The sequence below is a fragment of the Fukomys damarensis genome, unplaced genomic scaffold, assembly GCF_012274545.1.
Source record: "Fukomys damarensis isolate Sample0158 unplaced genomic scaffold, DMR_v1.0_HiC HiC_scaffold_25, whole genome shotgun sequence".
Taxonomy (NCBI): domain Eukaryota; kingdom Metazoa; phylum Chordata; class Mammalia; order Rodentia; family Bathyergidae; genus Fukomys; species Fukomys damarensis.
The window spans coordinates 4,298,408-4,323,234 of record NW_022900937.1 but is presented as its reverse complement, the minus strand read 5'-3'; the positions used below and the strand labels follow the sequence as shown (position 1 = coordinate 4,323,234).

Here is a 24,827-nt window from a genome sequence, read left to right as displayed (position 1 = left end):
TTCTTTCTAATGAGCTCTAACTGACATCACCAGCTAAGGACAGACATCCGGCTTTGCCGGCTTTGCCGCCTTTGGGCTTTGTCCTGATTGTCGGAGGGAACATAATAAAAAAAAAAAAAAAAGATATTAGTAGTTTTAGTCCATGAACCAGATGATGGGACTGAGCCCTGCTGAGCAGAACCTGTAATGGAAGTAAATAGGGTCGGAGAAAACAAGCAAGGAATTCCTTCCAAGGAAGACAGTTTGCAGCATGGGGTCAGCAGGAGCCAACTGTGGCCATGCTACCCTCTAACCTAGACGTTTTCATAAAAATAAGTCAGGTTTAGGAAAAGATATTGAAATATGTAAGATGTGCATTATATACACAAAGACATACATAATAGACTTATAAACATATTTATTTGATGTATGTCACTTTACCTCTTAAAACTTCTTTATATTTGACTGCCTGAGATTTGAAAATACAAAAACTTAGCATATGAAGTAAAAGCATGTTAGATGGGTCTGTCTTATTTTCTGCAGTCCTAGTGTCATTGTCTAAATGACAGACAGGAGGCAGAATGACCATGCTGCCCTAGATTGTGAGAATAACAGCAAACCAATTGGTACTGAAACCAAGGTAGATCAGGTTGGCATTTTTCCTAGTGCCTGGGACTGACAAAATTGGTTTCTACAGCTATTATTGATATATCTGTACCTTCTTCACCATTAATTTTTGGGTAATCTACATTTACTCTTTCACTGCTTGTAGGATTTTCTTTCTTTCCTACATTGTATTAGCACAAAAATTGTTGGTCCACTTTTCCCTTTGCTCTCACTCGTTAGTTCTCAAGTATTTTGTTTTTCTTGTTAGCAATAGTTTAACATAGATCTAGGGCTATAATAAGCCTATGATATTTGGTACTTTTATTAATTTTTGTCATTTGGTCTTTTTCTTTTTCATCATTTCAACCACTCTATAAATATGATATTATACCAAACTTCATAAGAACAAGAACTAATTCTTTGGTTCATTTGTATCACCTGAAAGAGAGCTCAGCCTCCAGTGAAAGTTCTCAGTGAATGATTTCGGATTTGCTCTTACTTCTTGTATGACTTTGCTTTTTCAGATTCCAATACAGCTGATACTAAATGAGCACCTTCGAAATGCCCTTCCTTTCCTTCCTCTCATTACCAAACAATGAATGAAAGCCAGTGACAAAATAAAAATCCTGGAGCCCACTGGGGTTTATAATGAGGTTTTCAATTATTTTGTGTATGGTCAAGTAGATCAAAATACCTAGTTCCAAACACTTTAAGCATGTCTAAAAGATCAGCTGGTAAGGCCACGTTTTACAGAAACGTATCTCATTCCAAATAATTCTAGAATCCATCTCAGCTCTCCTCTAGAAAAGTGAGTTCTCCAAAAGATGAAAATATTTTAAATGGAAGCCTGTCCACATCCAGTAAATGCACAACTTGTGGCTCATCGAACTTGTGCTTCTTGGATGCTTCAGAAATTGTGAAATTGCCAGTAGAAGTACACCCAGATTATAGAAATCAACGCTTTCTTTAGATAAAATCAATATTATGCCTCACACACATTTTGCCACTACATCTCATGCATAATTTTGCAATTGTGACTGATAAAATAAAAACAAAGCACTGTGAATCCATATACATTATTGTCACATATCTTTTCTCAATTAATTGACACAGAGAACATAATTTCCTGATTCAAGGGAACTTTTGGAACCTTGTAAGAGGAAAATAATGGATCTGCTTTTCCCCTAGCTGGGCCTCTTTGCTCAAGCATGTTTATATCCACACTACAAACCGGATGAAAGTAGGAATCCTTCTACCTTTGTTTCTTGATTCTCTCCCTGGAAAACTGCCTGACAACTAGTAAGTATTCAGAATTGTCTGTGAATGGAGGAATGGGGATCAGATATTTTAAATTGCACAGCACACGATGTTGAAGAGCTTCAACTGGTCAACATGAAGTACGAAGTTCCATGAAGCTGTTAACAAGGCAGCCCTGGTGTCTTCCTTTTTGGCAATCAGCTGTGCCTACGCATGATAAATTTGTGTGTGCGTGTGTGTTTGGAGAATAGCTCTTCAGACTCATCACAATCTATTGTGCTTTCTCATACTGAGATGAAGACTTACTGTGAAACACATTTGCTTTGTGGTGCTTCAGAGCTTGGCTGCTCCTGGGTGCCAACAACACTGGCAGAAGCCCAAAGATCTCCCTGGAGCAGCTGGTGTCAGCATCGCATAAAATATGCTGCTGAAATGGATCGTTCTGCCACGCGGGGAACACGCAGGAGAGGCTTAGCTGAAATAAAGAAAGAACAAAGCCATGGCACCCAAAAATAGGATCAAAGCAGATCAAGTCAGGGTTATTTATAGGTACAGATACTGCACTCGGGATTCTAAGCGCTTCACAGCTGTTCCAAATTTGAGAAGAAATCAAACGCCTGTGTCACTAACACTTCCTTGGCTGGTGGGTACTTGGCCCAGCTATCCCTGTCTGCCGTGTACCACCAGCTGCCCCAGCTATGTGGACGGTGTCTCAGGCCTGCTCTCAGGTCTAAAGACATGGGGTAGAAGCAGGTTAAAAGCAGCCATCCGATGTCCTGGTTCTCCGACCTTGGGCAAGCTTCCCATCTCTAATCATTAGGATTCCATCCACACAATGGGAAAACTAATTGTTCTCACCTCCTAAACTTGTTCTGAGAATCCAACGAAACAATCCACATGGTTAGTTTCCGGTTTATAAATTCCCAATAAGCACTAACATTACTGTCACTACTATAAGGATAATAAATTGGGGCCTCAGTTACTACATCTGAAACCTCTTCCTAACTCCAGTTAGACCTGAACTGGAGGAAATGGGGACCACTTACTCTCCTTGGAAATGGACACCTCTACTTCCTCTTCAAGTAGCCACAGCTCACCATGACTCAAGGTGGGCTTGGTATTGTCCCCAGATTTCCAAGGCCTTCTTCACTGACTGACCCAGGATCTGATGATCCCAAGTGAAAACTGATCACTCGTGACATCCCTAAATAACTAGGAACCCTGGGTCCACACCGTCCAGGCAGGCTGAGCCAATACATACAGGGCGGCATGACTTAGTTCTGTCACAGTCCCCTTCTCCATCAAAGGCCCCACCCGGACTCAGCCGAAATCCTGCACCCTTCTGACTCTAGACAATTAGCAGTGCTGCAGCCTCACCTTGTGACACCCTCTATTCCCTTCACCCCCTGCCATCTCTTCCTCTGGTGTCTCCTATTTCACCCTCCCCTTCCTTTCTATCTGCTTCCTTTCCTCTTCATATTATTTAATGTCTTCCCTGCCGTCATTTTTTAACATGCCACAGAAAATATCAGTGAGCAGTCACCTACAAAAACCACTGGGCAGCAACTTTCAACCTGGCACCCACAGATGGGCTACAGAGTGTACAAGAGTGCCTTAAACATGTGAACAAAAAATAGTCCTTATGATGGCATGGTCTAAGCGGGGAGAAAAGTATGTGGACATTTCTTTTTCCAGGGAGAGAGTACATTGTTTTCATCTGATTCCAAAACACTAATATTAAAGGTGAAAGAACCTCTGCTATGTTATTCTGAAGATTATATGAATGTTTTAATGTGCATTAGTCATTCTATGTCAAAAATGAAGCTGTAAAGATGATGAACCTTCATAAAAATTTATCGTGTTAATGTTAAGGAAATAAATCAACCCAAGCCTTTGCCCCTGAGTTAGCTTTCTGTAATTGTGACACAACACCTGAGACAATCAACTTCAAGGAGCAAATATTGATTTTGGCTCACGGTCTCAGAGGGTTCAGTTCATGGTCACTTGGCTCCATTCTTTCTGGCCCTTGGCAAGGCAGGACATGATGGTGGGGAGAGTGCTCATTTCCCGGCAGCCAGGAAACATAGCCAGAAAGAAAGAGGTAGGTAACAAAATATTTTCTTTGAGGACACACTCCCAGTGACCTATTCCTGAAACTAGGCCCTACAGCCTAAAGTTTCACCATATCCCAATAGTGCCATCAAATCACGAATCCATGAAGGGACTGAGCTACTGATCAGGTCAAAGTCGTGATCAAACCACCCTCTAACAGCCTCACCTCTGAAAATCATTGCACCAGGCACTAGCACTTCCCTAGGTGAGGCTGTGGGGCATATTTCATATCCAAACCATAATGGCCTTCAAGAAGTTCACAATCTACCTAGAAAGAACAAATTCTAAAAATAAGAATGGTCTATTTTATTACATTCGATTTATGTTTTGTTTGGGGTATCATTCTTGACATGTTATGTTAATAAATGTCTGTGCATAGCAAGAACGAAGCTGGAAGAAACCAGAGGCTGGGGTGAGACAATCTTTAAATAGCCAGGCATAATATAATAAAGTAATAGGAAACAAGGGACATCCGTTAATCTCAAGAACAAGGAGTTTGGGAGAAAAGATTAGGATAGCATTAGAACAATTATCTTTATTTAAAATTATCACTAAATTATCAGTACATATCCTCTGCCTAGGCTGTAACAGAAAACCTGAAAAAACTTATTTTCCTGGACCCATGCAGAGCAACCCTCACATGAAACAGGCAGGACCTGCACAGTTATGTTTGAATATATTTAGGTAAATGATGTTTTGTTTTGTTTTTGCGTATCCAGTATCATTGCTTTTGCTTTTTTCTCATTGAGTTTATTGGTACATTTTAGGTATACAGTACAGTTACATTCATCACTGGGATCTTGTACCTCTACATGACAGGTCTCGGTTCTCATTGTTTCCCCATCCCCCTACCCTCCCTTCACCCCCTCCACCGTTCCCTATTTATAAAGATTTTATTTCCATTTTTCTTTCCTCATATTTTTTTCTTTTCCCTTATTTCCTTTCCCCTACCCTTCCCATTCCCCTACTCCTTTAGCCCTTTTCTTTCTATTTCACATTGTCAATTATACAATTTAAATCTTATTGACACTTTTAGTTTTTCATACCAGAGAAACTATTCAGTATTTACATATGGGTGTCCTATTTATTTCACTTAAGAGTTTTAAATGTGGTAAAAATAAGACACAAGTGGCAATGGAGGATGGGCCTGACAGAAAATTGCTGACTTATTAAAGCCAATTATAAAATTTTATATAACCTTATTAAAATATTTGTGTGAAAAATACAAAGTAAAAGCAAATTAGATATAGAATTAGCTATAGACAGAGAGCTATAGGGATCATAGGCTAACCCAAAGTTTCCCTAATATTGCTATATAACTTTGATAATTAAAAACACATTATTTTTAAAAAGTCAACTAGAAGATTAATCCTGAACAGCTTTTGCTGGCCTAAATGCATGAGAGTTCCATTCGATTTGTATAACTGAGAGTTCGATCAACTCTTGCATTTTGAATGTCATAATATGTTTGGCTTGGCTGAGCATTTACTATTTTATTTGCACAGTGGATGGGGGATGTTTCAATAATGGTATCACATTTATGATCACTAAAAATAACCCAAAGCCTCCATGCTTAGGGAATAAGCAAAGAACAAAGGGGTAATCATTGTTTTTCTCGCCATTGCCTTTCCTGTAAGGCCCGTGGAGGGCGTGGTGGAGATGGAGTATGCTTAGAATAGCTTTGGGACACCTTATGACAACCAGTGAGGGGGACAGGACGGTCAAGCCAAGTAATGCTGAGAAGAGAATCTCTGGCCGGGATGTGAGTTCTCGCTAGCTGTTCCTGGCAAGTCTTCACGACCATGACTTTATTGGTACCCACCGGAGAGGAATGTGAAATGTTCAAAAATGTTCCCTTAGTAACCTATGCCCAGAATGCAGCTATTTTTAAAAAGAGGAACTTATCCAGCCCAGTTTGCACTCAAGCAGACAGTCAGGTGCCCAGGTTGGGAGGATGAAACACAGCACTGAAGGCCAGACGGAACAATGCCTCCTCTGAACACAGAGCAAACAAACTAATCAATAAATTAAAGAATACAGCAAGCTCAATGACATTAAGCTGGCCACCAGAAATGTTCTAAAACATAGACCAGCACGGTCTAAACTTGAAATGTTGGCAAATAACTATCTGGAGACATTTTATCTTAGCTTGGCATTGGCGGAGTGTCACAGGAATGGACACTTGGTGTCAGAAATCGAGCTTCCCATACAAAGTAATGGGCTATCTCAGCGGCAAGCAAACAAACGGGGAGAGAGCCAGCGGTGACCCCAGTCTCCTCTGAGAGTCTATCCACCTCCACTCGGACAGTGCGAGGTCCCTGGTTTCAGAATCCAAGGGCAGCGATCTGTCCTTGAGTGGCTTCCCAGTGCTCGGTGGCAGACGGTACGCATTCCTCTCTGACAATCGGCTGGAGGATTCGGACAAAAGCCTGGAATGCCTGATACTTCTTTGATTCTCTTTGCCAAAGTGGCTGCAGAGAATGGTGACACATGCGATTCATAATAGAGCTTGGAAAGTCTTTATTTTTAAAAATGGAAGAATGGAAATCAGAAAGGGAAAATTCCACTGAAATTTTTATAGCCAGACAAAGGATGTCATGGAAACTTTTTTCCAACTTAGTAAACAGAACTGAATTGGAATCGCACAATAGTTATTTATGTTTGTGGATGCACACACATACCCATGTCCTATCAATAAAAGCTTTTCTCAAAACTCTACCTTCTTCTGTATCCAGTAACCATGTGCTTGGCACTAGGTAGGCACTGAGAGTGTTTGACAAATTAACGGATTAACTTTTGGATTCTACCTCCTCTAAAGAATCTTTATAGGAATTTAAAGTTCTAATTTCTACCTTCATTCTTTTATTTTCTTTCTTCTTCCCAAATTCCCTAGAAAAGGGCCAGGGATTTAGCTCAGTGGTACCACACCTGCCTCACAAGTGTAAGGTCCTGAGTTCAATCCCTGGTAAAAAAAAAAAAAAAAAAAAGCCCAAACTCCCTAGAAAAAGTACCAATAAACACAAATAAAAATCATAAAAAGCAACAGTTTGGAGATGGACAAACAAAAGAAACAAGACAAAACCAACACTCCACCATAAAAAATTTGATTTTTAAATATCAAAAGTGCTATCATTTCATTAAAATTCAGAAAATGACGCCAATGGAAGAATTATAAGGTTTATGTCTCCCATAAAAAGACAGTGCATCCATAGAATAAAGTGTTAGCTTACAATTTCATATGATTTCAAACTCACATATTTTATTAACTTAGAGAAAGAGTGAGTGTGTGTGTGTATGTGTGTGTCAGAGAAAGAAAGAAAGATTGATTATGTGCGTTCCTTATGGTTTTATTTTGCTTTGTTTTTGGTTAGCAACTATTTTGATTTTGCAGCCCTGGTTACTGTCATCTGATTATAAATTATTAAGTCTTTTTTTTTTGGTACTGGGTATCAAACTCAGGACCCTGTGCTTGCAAGGCAGGAGGCAGCACCACTGAGCTAAATCCCCAGCCGTCATCTGAATATAAATTATCATTTGCATCACTTGAGGTTATTTAGGTGAACTCAACTCAATTTGTAGTTAAAACTAGAGCCCTCTTTTGGTGTGAATTTTTTCCACAAGGAGATAATGTTGCATTTTCCAGTTAAAATTCCATTTGACAATCATTTAGAGTCATTGCTTCTTGTTATCTACAGAAACTTTTTGGCATCATACAATCTCTAATGGCTTTCCCACTTCATGTGTACCTTCATTCTCCGTTCTTATCAATGCCCTGTTCTTCTTGGGGCAGCTCCCTTGCCCAGCCTGGGAGCCACTGATAAATCTTGATCCTGTCATCTTCCCCTCAAGACTTTCTTTTCCAGCTTTTCTTTTCCTCTTAAAATCTCATACAGTTAATACCTAAACCTTGGAAAAAGCTCAATTGCCCACCAACTGGAGACTGGATAAAGAAGATGTGTGCTTTTTATATAAAATGGAGTACTACTCAGCCATAAAGAATGAGAAACTAGAGCCATTTGTAGCTAAATGAATGCACATCGAGGACATACTCTTACATGAAATAAATAGGACACATGTGTAAATACTGAATAGTTTCCCTGTTGTGAGAAACTGAAAGTGTAAATAAGGATTAAAATGTGTAACAGATAACGTGAACTAGGAAGAGAAGGTCCAAAGGGGAAGGGGAAGTGAGAAGGGTAGGGGAAAGGGAATAAATATGAGAAGTGAAAAAAACAGAAACAAAGTCTTTGTAAGTAGGGAGAGGTGGAGGAGGTGAAGGGAGGGCAGGGGAATGGAGAAAAAAAATAAGAACCAAGATATATCATGTAAAGGTACAAATGCCCAATGATGAATGGCATCATATTGCATACCTAAAATGTACCAAGAAAATTAATGAATAAACAAACAAAGAACCTCCTATGGTTCAGGGGAATCGGGTGACCAAAACTCGATGCCTGAACCTCCATCGCTCACTGTGTAGACTTTGCAGGAGAGGCCTGGGGAGAAGGAATGAGTGCTTCCACACGCGTGCGCCCTCCGCCCGCCTCTCGGGAGTCTTGCCCACCTTTTCCTCCTGCAGACAACTGAGACCTCGCATGGCTCGGGTGAAAGCGCACTGACACCACGCAGCCCGTGCAGTCTCGTTCTCGTCCATTTACTCACTGCGGCATCCTCCTTCCCTTCTCCCCAGGAGGCACCTTTGGAACATGCATGATGTCCGCCTTTCTGGTTACACGGATACTTACACAGTATCTTGCACATATGTTTTCAGTTTTCATAAGTGGAATCACTGTTTGCATATAGAATATGCATTTATAAACTTTATTTTTACTCAGATCTATTTTCAAGACCAACCCATGTAGCGATAGGACCCTCTTAGCTGATGCTTCTGGCTGCTTTCTATTTATGGTCAGCGTTTCCTACAGGTTATCTGTCCACCGTCAACTTCCTGCCTCTCTACTAGCATTGCAACCCACATCCTTCAGATAGAGTCCCTCGGGATACGTACTCACCTAAAGAATATGCACATGCAAGGCGTGATCAATATATATATATGGTGAATGCTTAAAATTTTTAAACCTATTACAGGAGAAGACAAGCTTCAGGTGGGTTAAGTGTAGGTACCAACTCCTCATTACGAATGTGATTATTACGTGCTGCAAACACGTACAAATAAAGTTTAGTTTATGTAAAAAATAATTCCTGGGAGAGCCAGGGATTTAGCTCAGTGGTTCTGTCACCTTCCTAGCAAGTGCTAGGTCCCGAGTTCGATCCCAGGTACCAAAATATTAAAAAATAATAATTCCTGGGAAAAAAGACACGTGGCCACCAGTCCCCTCAAATTATTCCTCCCCACTTTAAACACACTTAGCCCATCATTCTTGCCACTTTCCAAAACAAGTCTGGAAGTCCTCTTTTGTGAGTGACTTTACAAGGTGTAATGAAAAATATGGTGAATGTCCAGTGCCCTCCAATTTCAGACTCGTAAAAGCACGACTCTGTGTCTTCACCGTGTGACTTCGGGCTCTTCCCCAAATAACAATTGGAGGTAAATATCTCAAATCAATTCAGGACATCAAGGCAGCCACAAGAAAACAAGAAAAGAGACTTCCAGAACTGCTTTGGAAAGTGTCAAAAACAACTGAATAAATTCAAAACAAGGAGTATTGTGGGGGGGGGTGATGGATCTGTGTATTTTATTGTAAATGTTTTAAAATTAAACACACCCCTTATTTTTCCATCACTCCTTGTGGGTCAGAGGGAGCCAACAGAAGAAGGCAAGAACGAATCACAGATAAGACAGACAGACCGAGAACAACTGTACCCCCACCAAACAGTGTTTTTAATATGGATAGTGCTGTGCTGCTGATTGATTAAATAAGACAGGAACTGAAAATAGATTTTAATTTAACAGTGGGGTGACATCTCATTGGCTACAGCCACACTCGAACAGTGGGAGGGTTAGTGGGAGGACGCAAAGCTTCTTTTTAACACCACATGCCAGGAAGTGGCGAAGAGGAACGGGCCAGGGACGGAGGACGACCACTGGCAGGAGAGAGCGCTATGGGACAGCGCACTCCTGCTGCTGCAACGCACACTGCAGCGGGGAGATCGGGAGTTTGACGCAGGAAGGAAGAGTTTCTGAAGAATCGTCCTTAGGTAGGTGAGAGGCGATGAGTGGACCGACCGTTCATTCGTAGTCACAGAGCGGAACGAAGAGTTCGCGGGAGGCGAAAGTGGACCTTCTCGTTTTCCTCTGTCTTCCCCACAAACTGACCCCTATCTAACCACCCAGCCTCTGGCATCCCTTCTGGCTTCTCCAGCTTACTTTTAACCAGTTGTTTATGCTCCCGAGGATAAAATACCTGCCTTCATTTTGGGTCTTCACTCCCCAATGTGTGCGCCAGCAGACTTGCGCTTAGTTTTGGTACAAATGGCTTCCTCTTCCCCGACTCATTCCGCAGCCTTGCTGCATAATGCCGAGGTCTCTCCGTGTGTGACGTGGCTCTCCACAAGGCTGTACCTGCAGAAAGCACCGTTCTGTTGAACTCAGCTATTTACCGACTCCAAATATTTATCCAGCCCCTATTCGGAGCGGCTTCCATTCTCGCATTTTGGGGGAGTTTGCATTCTTGGGATTGTCCTGGAAACCAAGTCTTTAGTGAAGTGCCAGGCCAGTTTGATGGGGAGTCAACTCTCGAACTAACCCTATAACTAATATTTGTTCATATTCTTGCTCTAAACTTTACCTTCTATGGCCAGGATTTAACACAGCATAAAAGCCAGGTGCTGCCTTCTGTGCTAGAAAAGATAATTAGGAAACAGTAACTTTCATTAACTGTGCGCCCAGCAGAATTATGGCTTTTGAAAATGTGGGTTTGCATCCTGAAATTCTGATCAAAAGGCACCATGCTTTGAGTTTTCCCCATCTTGGGTTGCTATGCATTTCTAAATCTGCCCTAAAAGTACAATAGAAATTGTGAGAGTATGAACAATATTTCTCCGGGCTCACTGAAAACTGAGATGTAAGGACACCAGCTGTTCCATGCTGGGTATTTGTCTGCAGGAATCTGGATGTATGGATCAGCCTGTTCATATTAATTTGATTCATTATCCTTTCCAACAGTAGTTGTTATTTGCTGGTAGCTATTAGTATGGGAAAGGTAATTCTCAAATCTGAAGTAAAACTTGCATATGGTTACTCCCTCCCATAAAAACAGATCATTTACTTTTTGCTATCAATAGGATTATTTAAAACAGACACAAGTGTACTACAACAGTGATCCATAGTAACCACGAAGGAAAATCTTACACCACCCTGCTCTAAATTATTGGAATCACTAACTCTATATTTCATTTTTAGAAAGCAATCCAAGACACGAGTTTGTTTTCCATTATCTGACATGGGTTTAGGAAATGAATGGAACCATCTTTGGTATAGTTTATGTAATTCAAAATATTGGATGCACCCTGTTTCAATCTATTCTCTGGGCCCAGGGAAAATTTGAGCAAAAATTCTGGAACTGTCTATTATTAAGAAAATGGTGAGGATTGAAGTGAGGACTGTGAGTTGGTAAAATGTAAAATAACTTTTTGGTTCACAGTAGGGCTTTTTCATGATCAAAGTTGCTCTAAAAATATTTAATCCCTTGCTCTTTTTCTTCCTTTCAGGATTTCATGGCAAATTAACACATGAGGCTTTTGACTTTTTTTTCCGTAGCACAGCATTAAACACTGTCTTTTCTCAGATTAATAACGGAGAAGGTTCACCTACTCAGATCCCCATCTTTCCCTGCCTACCATGTAACACTAAGGAGAATCCACACCAACACATTTCAGCCAGTGAATGGAGGTCAGGACCACACCTGAGATGTTTACCCACCTACTGAAATCTGCTCTTCTCCCACCAATCTTGCTCAGCTGTACTCCCTGTGAGTTTGCAGAGTTCACGTACGAAGTCCAAGCACTCAGGAGCCCAAAGGTAACTAGCTGCAGGGGAGGAGAGGAGGATAGCCTTTGTCCTGCCCAAATCCTCCTGCTCCGAACATACACAGACTTACACATGCATGATCAGCTGTGGCCTCAGCCACCCTCCCACCAGTTAAGGAAAAACAAGCCCTCAATTTCTGTATTGCCAAGGAGAACACATAGCAATAGGCTACACAACCTTTGCACATTAAAACTTACCAGTTCAGGAGTAGGTTAAATTCCCTCATTGGGGCAGCATTTGGAATCTTCAAAGCTAATGAAGACTAACTAGTTCCAGTTCTGACCAAGCTATTCACTCAGCCAAAATGTTTTTTTTTAATTATGTCCAAAAGCACATTTATTAAAGCAATACAGGATGTGTTTAGCCAACTTTAGATTGACTTAGGAACTATAACTCATTTTCTTATTTACTATTAACATTTTTTTATTGGTACATCTCGGATACACATAATGATAACATTCATCATAGGGAATTTTCACCCATGCATGATAAACCTTGCCTCTTCTTTTTTCCCATCCCCTCCCCTCTGGAAACCTTGGATGAGACTGCTTCCTTAGTGTAGATGAGATCTAGGACCAGCAGCATCCTCTTCGAGAGGCTGTTGATCTGAGGAACTTCTGGATCCTGAACATCTCGAAATCACTTTTCCAAGTTGTGCTTCTCTGGCACTGTCTGTTGCTATTTGATATAAATATAAAACACATGCAGAAAAATGCAGGTCACATGCAGCACTGGGTGAATTGTCACAGACAGAACTTGGCCAAGCAAGACAGCACCCCGAGTGGAGCAGCACTGTGTTCTCAACACCCCAAAGCACTGGCCCATTCCCCACCTACGCTGGCCTGAGTGAGCCACTGCCCTGCATCTGGCTCTGCCTGGTTTTGTCCCACAGCCGTGATTTCGCAGGCAAAGACGACAGGCGCGTCATCGCCCTTGGCAACGTCGTGATCCAGCCCACCATTGGCTCGTGTGGCCATGTTGAACACAGTATTATAATTCCATTTTCTTTTAACAATTAGCACAAGTACGAAGTAAAAAAAATCAGTGTATCTACTTATCCAAGAAATCTTGACGTCCTTTCTGCACAGCTGCTGTGTGCGATCCTCTTCGCTCGTTCGCTGAGACACAAGCAGCTGATCTACATTTGTGTCTGCACCCACCCCCGTGTAGATCCCCACACATCTCTTCTGAGTGATCAACTCCTGGATTGTTCACACTCAGAGTAATGACAGCCCGTGCTGCAGGGATGACGCTAGCACGGAATTCGCCCGAGGTGTCCTCCGGGACACCCGCTTCTTCCCCTCCTCTCCGCTGTGTCGCTCTGCTGTCTGCCTCTTAGCAGCATCAGCACCAGCACCAGCCTCCTCCAGTCCTGTTTCCTTGCTGCGCTCCACCCAGGCCTCCGCGCTTCCTGACTGCGTGGATCCCTCCGGCGCTCCAGGCCAGCTGCTCTGCCCGACCCTCCCTCCCTCCGCTCAGTCCCTCCGGCTCAGGAGACTCTAGGGCTGGGAAACCAGGGTTCATTTCCATCCCCTTTCTCTCATTTCCCTCATCCTTTCATACAGCCCCGCATGAATATTAATAATGATATCTTCTAACTCAGAGATGTTAGGATACGGAATGAGGACATCTTGTTTTGGTTTGATCAGATGCAAGAACGGTAGGCTTGGGGGGTGCAGAAAACACTAACAGCAAGTTGCAAAAAGCTGCTAATATCTATTTTTTAAATTCATTATTTTTACAAAAATACTACTTTTTTATTAAAGCACTATGGCTTAAATTCACCTGGGAAGTATGTCACAAAATGTATTGTAAGTTCGCCGTTGCTAATTCTGTGCGCACTGTGACCCGGGTTCCGCACAGCTGCAGTGGTAGGAAGATTTGCTCTTTGCTTAGCCTCAGGTCGGGTTTCCCAACCTGTTCTGCGTTATGCTGGGGAGGACACAGGACTGAGACTCGCATAAACTACAATGGCCACCGTGCCATCTCAATCCAGGACGCAGTCAAGTTGTATCCGACAAGATACTTTATACTTGAACCCCTTTATCACGCGCCCCCATACCACCGGATACACAACATCCTCGACTGACACTGGCTTTAGGGCACCTGAAAAATAGCATGAAGCGTTTATAAACTGGAAAAATGAGTATCAAGATTGTATCAGTAAGAATAAGCACTATAATTATACTCTCCTCGTGATGGGCTACTTAATTAGCACAACCCTCTTTGGAGCGTAACAAGCAACAATTTCACTTAAAGCTAAAATGTAGTATGGAAAGACATTTAAGAATTCTAAACTAAACCCGGTTTTCAGTTCACATTCAAATCTACTGGGGATGAAAATATGCATTTTCTTCCTTCAATTCACTAAATTAGAAAAGTTTGTATTCTGGGCAATTTCAGAATTGGAGAAAGCTAACACTAACATTTCTAGATCCTGTCATCAACAATTCATAAGAAAAATATAACCAGCAACTTCATTGACTGAGCAATTGCTATGTATATTTCTACAAAACCTAAATAATCTCACATGACTGGAAGATGTCCTATATAAATAAATGCGTTCTGGGAAAAAAGTAAATCAATTTCTATTGCTAGAGTTGGCAGTACAGTTTGTCATGTAGTGGTTTTAAATTAAATTCAAAGGTATTCCTAGCTGTCCTAGGGTCTTCATTGTTTAAAATTAGTAACCACTTCAAGAGAAACAAAATACTGGCTAGGTTGTTCAGCCTAACTCTCATTCTTTAGCTATTAGTCAACTATTTTCCAGTTTTAATGTTTACATTTTAAAAGACATCTAATTAGTCTGGTTTTTGTAGCTATTTCTCCATTTTCCTGACTTAGATCCAGAGTATCAGCCCTAAGCTAATAAAAGTTTTACTTCATGGAAACAACTATAAGCCATATGGAAATTTCAGAAATCCTCACTGACTAGACTGTGATGGTGAACAAGGGCCCAAAGTGCAACCCAAAACCCACTTATTTATCACAAAGCGCCAACCTGCAACCAAACCTGAATATTAAGGTTTTAGTTTAGAAAAAAACAACTCATACGTTAACATCTTTTGTCTTCAAAGATAAACAACCCGAGTGTCAAAAGGTCACCACCACTGCGCTAGACTACAAAGTTATACACTGCATAGAAGACACACAACTTTTCCTTAATCAAAAGAAATATAGTAGACTCAGTCTAGCTGATTATTTAGCAGAAAGAGTTTGGCAGTGCATAACAATGGCATAAATATCATAAACTGCTGTTGAATGAAGTTGTTGACAAGTATCTTAAAATCCCTTAATAACGCCATAGACCAGGGTAAATTAACAGATGTGTCTATTCATCCACTTTCCAGGGTTTCCACAAAGTGTGGGACTCTGCATTAGTACTGGAATGAAAGATGAAGATGAATTAGACATGGTCATTATCTACTGAGGGGCTCTGCACCTGCCCCAGGGGAGATGCGACTACTATCACCAAGGTGTACGCATCACCAAAGCAATTCTTTGTCGAGAGACCTTCTGCTACTTTGGGGATAACCCACCTAGCTAGACAGATGCAGATTTCTTCCTATTTTTAAACAAAACATGTATCCAGACAACCATATGAGCATTTTCATTCACCAATCAGATCAATCCCAGTTTACTGAAATGAAGATAGAAAAAAACCAAATGGAAAGCAGAGATCACAGAGTTGGTCAAGGTTGATTACATACTTGCTACAATCAAATCTCAGCAGCAGTGGAAATAAAGCCATGGAGGAAAAGTGGGGAATGGCCAATTAACTGGAAAACAAATACAGTAAAAGGATAGCAAAGGCTTGAAGATTAAAAATCATAAGAACCCTTCACATCCGAAGCCCATGGAATCAGATGCAGAATGTTTACTAGAGAAGTTATTATCATGTTAGAGGAGGAAAAAAGAAATTTCCTAACCCAGGAAAAGCTACTTGAGCAAAATACAGTCAAGAGGAATTCAGGATGACAGGAAGAGGGGAAAAAAGAGGGAAAGTCCAAAGTTTGGGGGCAGAATTCAATGTGAGGGGCATGGAACATGATGGTCTTATTGGACAGCACATTGTCATGCTGAAGGGTGCTTCGACTCGACTCGTAAAGAAGAAGGACACAGAGCCCACAGGAGAATGTCCTCTTGTATACTTAGCTCACACAGGGTGTCAGTTGTGCATTGTGTTGTTTTTTTATTAATTAAAAATTTGCAAAATATTGTTTTAAAAACATGGAACCATCTGAGGAGTGACAAATAAACAACATTTGGACATTCATGTGTATCTATAAGATTCTATGCTAGGGACACTCACCAAGGCACTGCTCTTTCACAGTACTTTTCAAAACACAGTTGCAACCCAAGTACAGTAAAACCACTTTTAATTCCTTTCTCACCATTTATGTGAACTGAGCTTTGAGATAAGACTGAGTTTCTGGTTCATACAAGAAAACCTGCATTTCAGGATGAGGCAACTCCTTCCCCAAGTACCCAGCTGAAGATACAGGAGGTTCCCGAGGGTTTACACAGCCAGCTCCCAGCTGAACGTCATGGAACTTGCACCACTCAAGGCAGTAATCTGGCGATGCACACCCTGAAACAATGGATTGCTATTACACATGTTGTGGTTATAAAACTAAAATTAAAAAGCCAAGGCTAAACATCCCCATGTACTCACTCATTTGGATTCATGCAACAGCTCTGACCTCAGTGGCCACCAATCGGGATGAACCAAATATGTCCACCATCTTCAAGAAACCACATGATTTGCATAACAATGTCATAGATATTATAAACTGCTGTTGAATGAGGAAACTTGTTGACAAGTATCATAAAATCCCTAAACCACAGCGAATATATTCAAAAATGATTTGTATTGCTTTGCTTAACCAAACTCTGAGTTGCATTCATTTGATACATAGAAATACAAAATTCAAAAGTAACAGAATTTAAACGAAAGTTGTTCCTATAGTAAGAACAGATATACAATTGTTACAAAAGGCCAAGAGTTTTCTTCCTTTCTTTAAAGCTAATGTATTGTGGAAGATTTAAATGCATTATGGAAGATTTAAAACAGAAACCCTTTAATCTACACAATTCCAGTTAAACAGTAGTAAGTGCTAAATCAAATAGAATTTCCTTTATATTCAGTATTACATCTGAATAGAAGTCATGAACAGTAACCAAGATAGAGACACAAATGACATATACATACATTTACACACAGAAAAACATATGTGGTCTGTGTAAATGCGCATCTATAGATATTCTCCCACAAAGAACTGTTTCAATACTGGGAAGGACTACAGAGAACATCTGTACAAAATGGTACCTATAGGGGCTGGGGATTTATCTCAGTGGCACCACGCCTGCCTCACAAGCGCAAGGTTCTAAGTTCAATCCCTGGTACCACACACACACACACACACACACACACACAATGATACCTCTAGTCACCAAAAATCCACCCTTAAAACTTTAGTAAGAAACCCGATCTCATATTACATCATCTTATCACAGTAAACAAAATGCGAAGGCCTGGTTTTAATGAGTAATTTTAAATGTTTGACTTAGAAAATCCCTCACAAGAATAATAAGCTATGCTGAATTAAGTGATATTGTATCGTATACAATTGCTCAGACATTTGAACAGGAAAATCAGGGAGAACATTTTACTTCCTCAAAGAAATTTAAAGTCAGTGCTTCTGTGACATACATTAAAGTAATACATCGATTTTATCTCTAGGAACTCTAATCTCCTAGAATTACAAAGAGTAATATTGTTATGATACCTTGTCCCAGGTGTTGTTCTAACTGCTTTATACCTTCTAATTCACTCAGTCCTCACTGCAAACCCGTGAGTTAGGTCCTACTATTTTCACCCTCATTTTCACCGAGAAGAAAACCGTGACACACTTGCTCTAGATAGTGCACTAATGTATGTCACATTTGAGATTTGATCTAAAACTGTCCCATGGCAGTCTGTGAGGTAAACTATGTACTATGCTACAATGTCTTCCACAAAAGGCTATTCTGATTTTTTCTACAGTGTATGGAAGGAGAAATACAAAGCTTTCTAGAATGCATTTCTCATATTTTTTAACATAGATAAAAGATATCTACCAGGGTTTCCCTTTTTCCCACTACTGATAATTCCTGTTGGATGTCAGAAATATCTCCCACGTGTGTTTGAGAAAATGTGGGTAGCACCGAGGAAGAAAATTGACTACTGAGAAAAATAATGTGAATAAGTTCTATACCTGTTGTGTTTGCACAATCATTCCTTGGGCAACAGGTATTTTTGGAGCACCTACTATAGGGATACGTCATGGCATATTATTGGTTATATAAAGGAGATGGTTAGAAAGTCAAAGCTAAATTTCTAGATTTGGGATCACTAATAATGAAAGAGTAATTGAAATTTTGAGAGGTGATCGACATTCTTAAATTTTAATAAGAATTTATGGGCCAACAATTCAGTTTTAGGAAATACTGTAGTCAAAATTAAAAGAGGAAAAAACAAAAAACCAAAAAGGATGTATCCAAAGATTTAAGAAAACCACAGAGAGCTATATCAGGAAATTCCTGAGAAAAAAAGTTATAATCCGCATTGCCAAATAAAGTCAAATGCCAAAGGAGAAATGACTTAGGGAAACTTGAATTTTTGGTTTAACATTTCCAGAGAAATATTTCAGGATAGTAAAATAGATGCCAAATTGCAGGGTTAAAAAAAATGTAGTTAAGGCAAAAAATCCAGCAACAAAGTGGGACAGGTGAGGGAGATGCCAGAGGAAAAATAAAGGTCAGAACATGTCTCATTGTCATTGTTTTTAAATGCATGGGTGAACTATTAATCTCTGAAAGTAGACACGGTGGCTTCTTAAATCGTCATCTTGGCAATTTGGACTACCTTTCCCAGAATCCCCTTGTATGCCGTTCACATTTAGGATGGGCCACAAGAAGATTCTTACAAAAGATTCGGAGCTGTCATGGCAAACTGAAGCAATGTAACTCACCCGTTTTGTCATTACATTCTCGCTCACAGTGATGTGAAGTGGCCGTAGTAACTGAAGGGGCTGTGCTCCTTCTTAGTGGGCCCCAGTTCATGCTGTGGGTTCTAGCTCCTTTCATTCCCCTCCTCTGAAATGCCAGCCCTGTGGGTTTTAAACTTGAGCATCAGACTCAGTGACAAGAGCCTGCAGACACTGCTGCACAGAACCTACATGTATTAGTTAGGGTTCTCTAGAGGAGCACAATCAATAGCAGATATCTGTATAATAGTTTATTAGGTAGGCTTACAGGATCATTTGGACAGGTCAAAAAAGAGCCAAGTAGTGATTTAGTTTCTTTTGTTTTTACTTTCCAGGCAGTATTGTCTGTGTTACAACTATCCAACCATGCAAGTATAGCATAAAAGCAGATACAGCAAACAGGCAAACGAATGCACATAACTGAGTATCAATAAAAACGATTCACAAAATTGGATGGATTTGACCCACAGGCTGTGTCGTTGGCTGGCATTTGCTATAGAGGACAGAGAGGACGTACTCAAAGGCTCTGGGGTAGGGAAATCTCAGAATGCATTTACTGTGAAAGATCCCACCTACCTCATGCAGTTACAGAGAACATGACCTTCGATGTGACTCTGAGAAACAAACACTGAAGCGGCTTCAGACTTACAGGTCAGAAATTACACTGGGGAGCCTGGCCGTCAAACTGAGGCGTGTAAAGGGAATGAGAATAATGAGTTTCCAAGGTGGCAGAGGCCCAGAGGTGACACTGAATTTCCAAAGGCAAGGTGAGTGATGACCCTGCTGGACATCAGGCGGCACAGCAGTGATCATTGGAACGGACTGACTTACAGATATCTCTGGCAGGGCCAGTTGGTCACAGTGTACCTGGAGGTGAAATAGCCTGCTCAGTCTTACCTGATATGGGCAAGCAGGAGAGCTCTAAGTCTGGACAGCCCAGCCACACTGGCATCACCAAAACAGTTACAGCTCTTTAGTGAGTTCACAGAGTCGAGCCATTTTTCCTGGAAGAGAGACCCTGCTACACTGTCAGAAATACAGACTGCTAAGCCTCCTCCCACCCCTTCTCCAAAGAAGACAAAAACTATTACCAGTGTGACTTTTGCACCAGGGAAAAAGAAATAATCAGATTTCTAGGGGATTACTAGGCACTGGCTATGAACTGACATGATTTCCTAGACACCCAAAATATCCCTGTGATGCACCAGTGAGACAGGGATTTGTGGAGATGAGATGATTAATGAAGTTAATGAGATCACCAGGGTTCTTTTCCCAGATACAGAATATGTCGTTTAGACAGAAATGCTCAGCAATAAGCAGAATTCACACATTAATTCCCTGACCTGTAGAATAAGAGCTGCAATGATTAAAAAAAGGGACAAGCAAAAGCTAGTACAGCTGCCTATATTCATAGACATCATAAACCGGAAGCAATATCACATTCCTGGAGGGCCACCGAGGACTTGAAAGGCTGCGGGGATGGGCAGCCCTACTACAAGCACAGTTCAGCTTTCCTATTTGGCATGTACAGAACACAGATAATCTTTAGAAATGCTTTCCACACTTGTACATAGAATGGTGGTGTACTAGGCAGAGCCATAAATGTGTCTGTGTATTTACACCGAGTTCACAATAGTATTTAAGGAGGTGTCTGTGGGTGCAAGTAGGCAAGGGGTGGAGTGTGCTAGCTTCATAATATGTCATACTGCTGGGAAACTACCTTTCCTGGAATTCCCTTTCTAGTACATGCTTGATTAGGGTGGGCAACAAGAGAAATTCCTATGGGAAATGTGGGTGACACATTGGAGCATTAGCTGCTCTGTCCCCCTCATTAGATGACATCAGGCCAGACCACGCCTGCACCCTCTCTGCCTTCCCCTGAACACTCCCTCAGCTTCTCTGATTTCTGGGCCAAGAGCATGTTTAATTCTGGCTTCTGCAGGGCGCGCACACTAACATGGCGAGGGCAAAAGAAAACCAGCATATGTTGTGAGCTCTCTTCCTGGACTTGAGCTTGTGTTCCGTGTTCCAGCTTGCTCTTGCTCTCCCCACCCTGTTTACATCTTCCTTTTTTGATTGCCTACCTCTTGGGCTTCAAGAAGGCCGAGCCTCACAGAGGCCACTCACACCACGCCGCTCTCACAGCTGGTTCCGTTAAAAGCCTACTGTGAAGGAACTGCATCCTAGCTGTTCTGCTTCTGAGTGAACAGTGACTCATACGGTGGAGATAAGAAACACTGGAAGCACTGAGAGAGGTGTAGTAAGTACAAAAAATGGAAACTCTTGGAATGGGAAGAGGAACTTGGAACATGGGTAGGTTTAGAGGAAAACGACTTTCTAAAGTGAAAGAGAAAGAGATAATTAAGAAGAAAAAAGTCACCAGGGCAGCCTGAGACATTCACATTTCTAGGAAAGAAGGCAGAGTCTCCTGCAGCACAAGAGAGAAACTATTACAGCTGCAAGCGTGATGATGGTCAAGGGTCAAGAAAAAATGGGGTGACGTTCTCTACGCATAAATAATTATGATGCTGAGGGTACAGCAGGAATGACCCAGATGGTGATCCATGTAATGAGCTTGTCCTACTGAAACATTTTCTTGTATCCTTTCCCTGCCATCAGAAAGAGAAGAAAAAAGGAGATCATAGGGGTAACTCAGAGTTAGAAGCTTAGAGTTAGGTCAGAGTTCAAGAGCATAGCGCAGTCTCAGGAAGTAGCACAAAAATATCCAAACATGGTGACCACTTTGGAGGCTGGGGTTCTACTAAGCGGTAGTGGTCCATGATAAAGAAATGTGAGCTAGAATCTGAGTGTCTATTGTGGTGTAGGTAAGCAGCATTCTCTGTGAATACTACAAGCTGGGAACACAAGCATTCATCAGGAAAGATATCATCAGAAAGAAAGATATCAAGTCCAAATCCTGACAATATGGGAGTGCGTCGTTGCACTGCAAAGTCCTGAGTGTGGAGATGGAGATGGGATGTCACATATTGAGGCAGCTGAGCTGAAACAAATGTCCCAAGAAGATGTACTGTCATCTTTGCATACGTTTTCAAATAATCGAGGGCGGTCTCGGCTTCCACCCTACAAAATCTGGTCAGGAAAATGCATCATCAAGTGTGTGAGTCTATTCTCCCAGCTATGTATTTGGAAACAATTTTAGTTGTACATTTCTGGCTTTAAGCTTCCCTAAGCCGGACATCCTTAGCAAATGCTTTTCAGTGCCCTATTGTTTTCAGAGAAAAACCATTAGCTTTTTGCACGTCTAATCCAAATCTTCTGCTATGTGTCTGAAAGGTCTTACACATTCCGTCACTGCTTTGCAGTCAAGTAAACATGCATTGAAGTTTGGCAAAATCTTGGGACTTTTTTTCTCTAGATTCAGCCTACATATTAATTTTATATGCAGGTTATTTTATCGCAATTCTTTCCATAAATATTGGAACTTATTAGTCTATCATTACAATGAAAATTCATGTTAAGAAAAGCATTAAAATGCTAATAGCTACAATCAGTCTATGGATATGAGCTTCTTTTACTTTGCCTAAATCAATTGTTGAATCACCCACCCATGTCCTCTTCTCACAGGTGAGCCCTGAAGTTCACCCTAGAATCCGATCTGTCATTTCACCACTTCCTTTCTTTTAAATGTTCCTCCTGAAAACATTTCACTTTGATAAAGGTTTTCCATCAAAATACCTTGCATAAGTCCTTTTTAATCATAAAAAACAATAATCCCCAACTACTGAATGCTTCTGAAATACAACACCTTCTCCCTGCTCTTGTCATATACGAATTGTGTGCTGTGCCTGGTGTGGATTGCTAAGCCCCAGGCATGAACTATGTGGTCCCCTGTGGCTATATATATGTATATATACACACACACACACACACACACACACACACACACACACACATTTCTCATAGCACTGAGCACATAGCTTGTGCTCAAAAAATAATAAATAACAATCATGGATTTCACTTGCAGGTGGGATCATTTGAGAATTGGAATGTTTGCCAACAAATGCTCCCTCTACTCAGGGAAAAATGTCCTAACCCATTCCTCCCCCCTGGACACAGGGTAGATCAGATATTCAATTCTTTCTCAGACGCATAGTCTAGAACACATCAGGGTGCACTAAAAAGTTCCCAGTCATTTGATGCTTCTAAGGGTGACAGTATCCTGTGTAATAACAGCAAGATGTTCCTGCCACAAGTACATTCAAACACGTCCCACAGTGCTGGAAGCACCATGAAAATACAGCGGAGGGGACACGAAATTCAGCCCATCTCCAGATTCGCCAAGATATTACTCCCAAGAAAGTAAATCCCATCATGTTTCATGCAACACAACTTTATGTCAGAATTGTGTTTTCTATCTTTTCTTTTAAGAGTAGGACAAATTTGTCGAGAGAAAGATAGCTTCTAAGTGAGACAGAAGGGGAACCTGAAAGTGGGTTTTTGTGTTTTCTCTTATACCTCAACATCACTGTAACTTTACCAATGTCAAACTCCTCATAGATGTTCATGGAGAAGTATGGCTTGCTTCTAGGAATTAACTCAGAGTAGATCACTGGCAAAGCACGATCAAGTGGCCACCTACCTCACCACTTACGTGTCTGCAATACCTACTTTTCACATTTTAATTTTCTTCAACGTAAGAATAGCAAAATCCTCGAAGCTATTTTTAAAATTCCAAGGTCCCTGGAAGATAAAATATGTCTAACCAGTTAGATGTCTCACAAAAATCTCAAAATGACCTCATCTGTGATTAACCACATGAGCACCCAAACTGCTCCATCCTATGCAGGCACCAAAGGCCTTCGCCTTCCCCTCCTGTCGTAGTCATTTCCCACCCCTGGGGCAAAATACTCAACATCTGTGGGGGGGCAGGTGGCTTCCGGTTTTGGATGTTCAGTCCATGGTCAGCTGGCTCCAGGAAAGAAGTGCACTGGCAGAAGACAGCAGCTCACCCCATGGCAGCCAGGACAGAGAGAGCAGGGAGGAGCTAGGGACAAGAAGACACCTTCCAGGCCACAACACAGTGACTGCCTCTTCTAACCAGGTCCTGTCTCTGAGCATGCGAGACTTGGATTGAAACCATAGCACTTATTCCTTTCACCAAACTGCTCTTTTCAAGTTTTGCCAAAGCCTCCTGATGCTAAATGGTTCATTCCTAACACTCATCTTTCCTGACTTATCTGTGGCCCTAGTTGCAGCTGACTAATCCCTCTACCTCGAACTGCTTTCTTAGCTCTATTTCTCAACACTCCCTTTCCTCTCCCAGCTTTCCTCCCACCTTACTAGTTGCTCTTTTGAAGTTTTTTAAATGAGTTCCTCCCATTCTACGTGAATTCTTAATGGTGGATTGTCCAAAGTTATAGATCCTGGATCTTTTCCTTTTTTGTTATTTAGACAGATTCCCTTAACAAACTCAGTCAGTCACAGGTCCCTGAAAACCATCTTTGAGCAATGTTTTTAAGCTAAACTGTGCATTTCCAAAACTCATAAGTTGGAGACCTAATCTCCACCACTTCAGAATATGACTGCATTGAGAGACTTTGACGAGGAAATCAGATCATTAGGGTGGGACCAAATACAAGATGACGAGTTTCCTTATAAGAAGAGATCAGGATACAGACAGACACACAGAATGAGGACCATGTGAAGATATCAGAGAGAAGATGGTCATCTACAAGAGAAAGAGTGTGGTCCCAGAAGAAAGCACGACTGCCAATGCCTGGATCTCAGACACCCAGCCTTCAGAACTATGAGGAAATACATTTCCGTTTGTTTAAATCACCCTGTCTGTCGTTGCAGCAGTCCTTGCAAACTAATAAAAGCTAAATATACGTGTA

At 41.2% G+C, this 24,827-nt stretch overlaps 1 long non-coding RNA gene across 1 annotated transcript; it reads right to left on the bottom strand.

Annotated features, from left to right (window-relative positions):
* Positions 1-9,733: 9,733 nt before the first annotated feature.
* LOC104874504 lies at positions 9,734-14,126 on the bottom strand. Its single transcript, XR_783753.2, has 3 exons — positions 12,479-14,126; positions 11,837-11,943; positions 9,734-10,477 (listed from the first exon to the last, which is right to left on the bottom strand). It is a non-coding gene; the product is annotated as an uncharacterized LOC104874504 (long non-coding RNA).
* Positions 14,127-24,827: the final 10,701 nt, after the last annotated feature.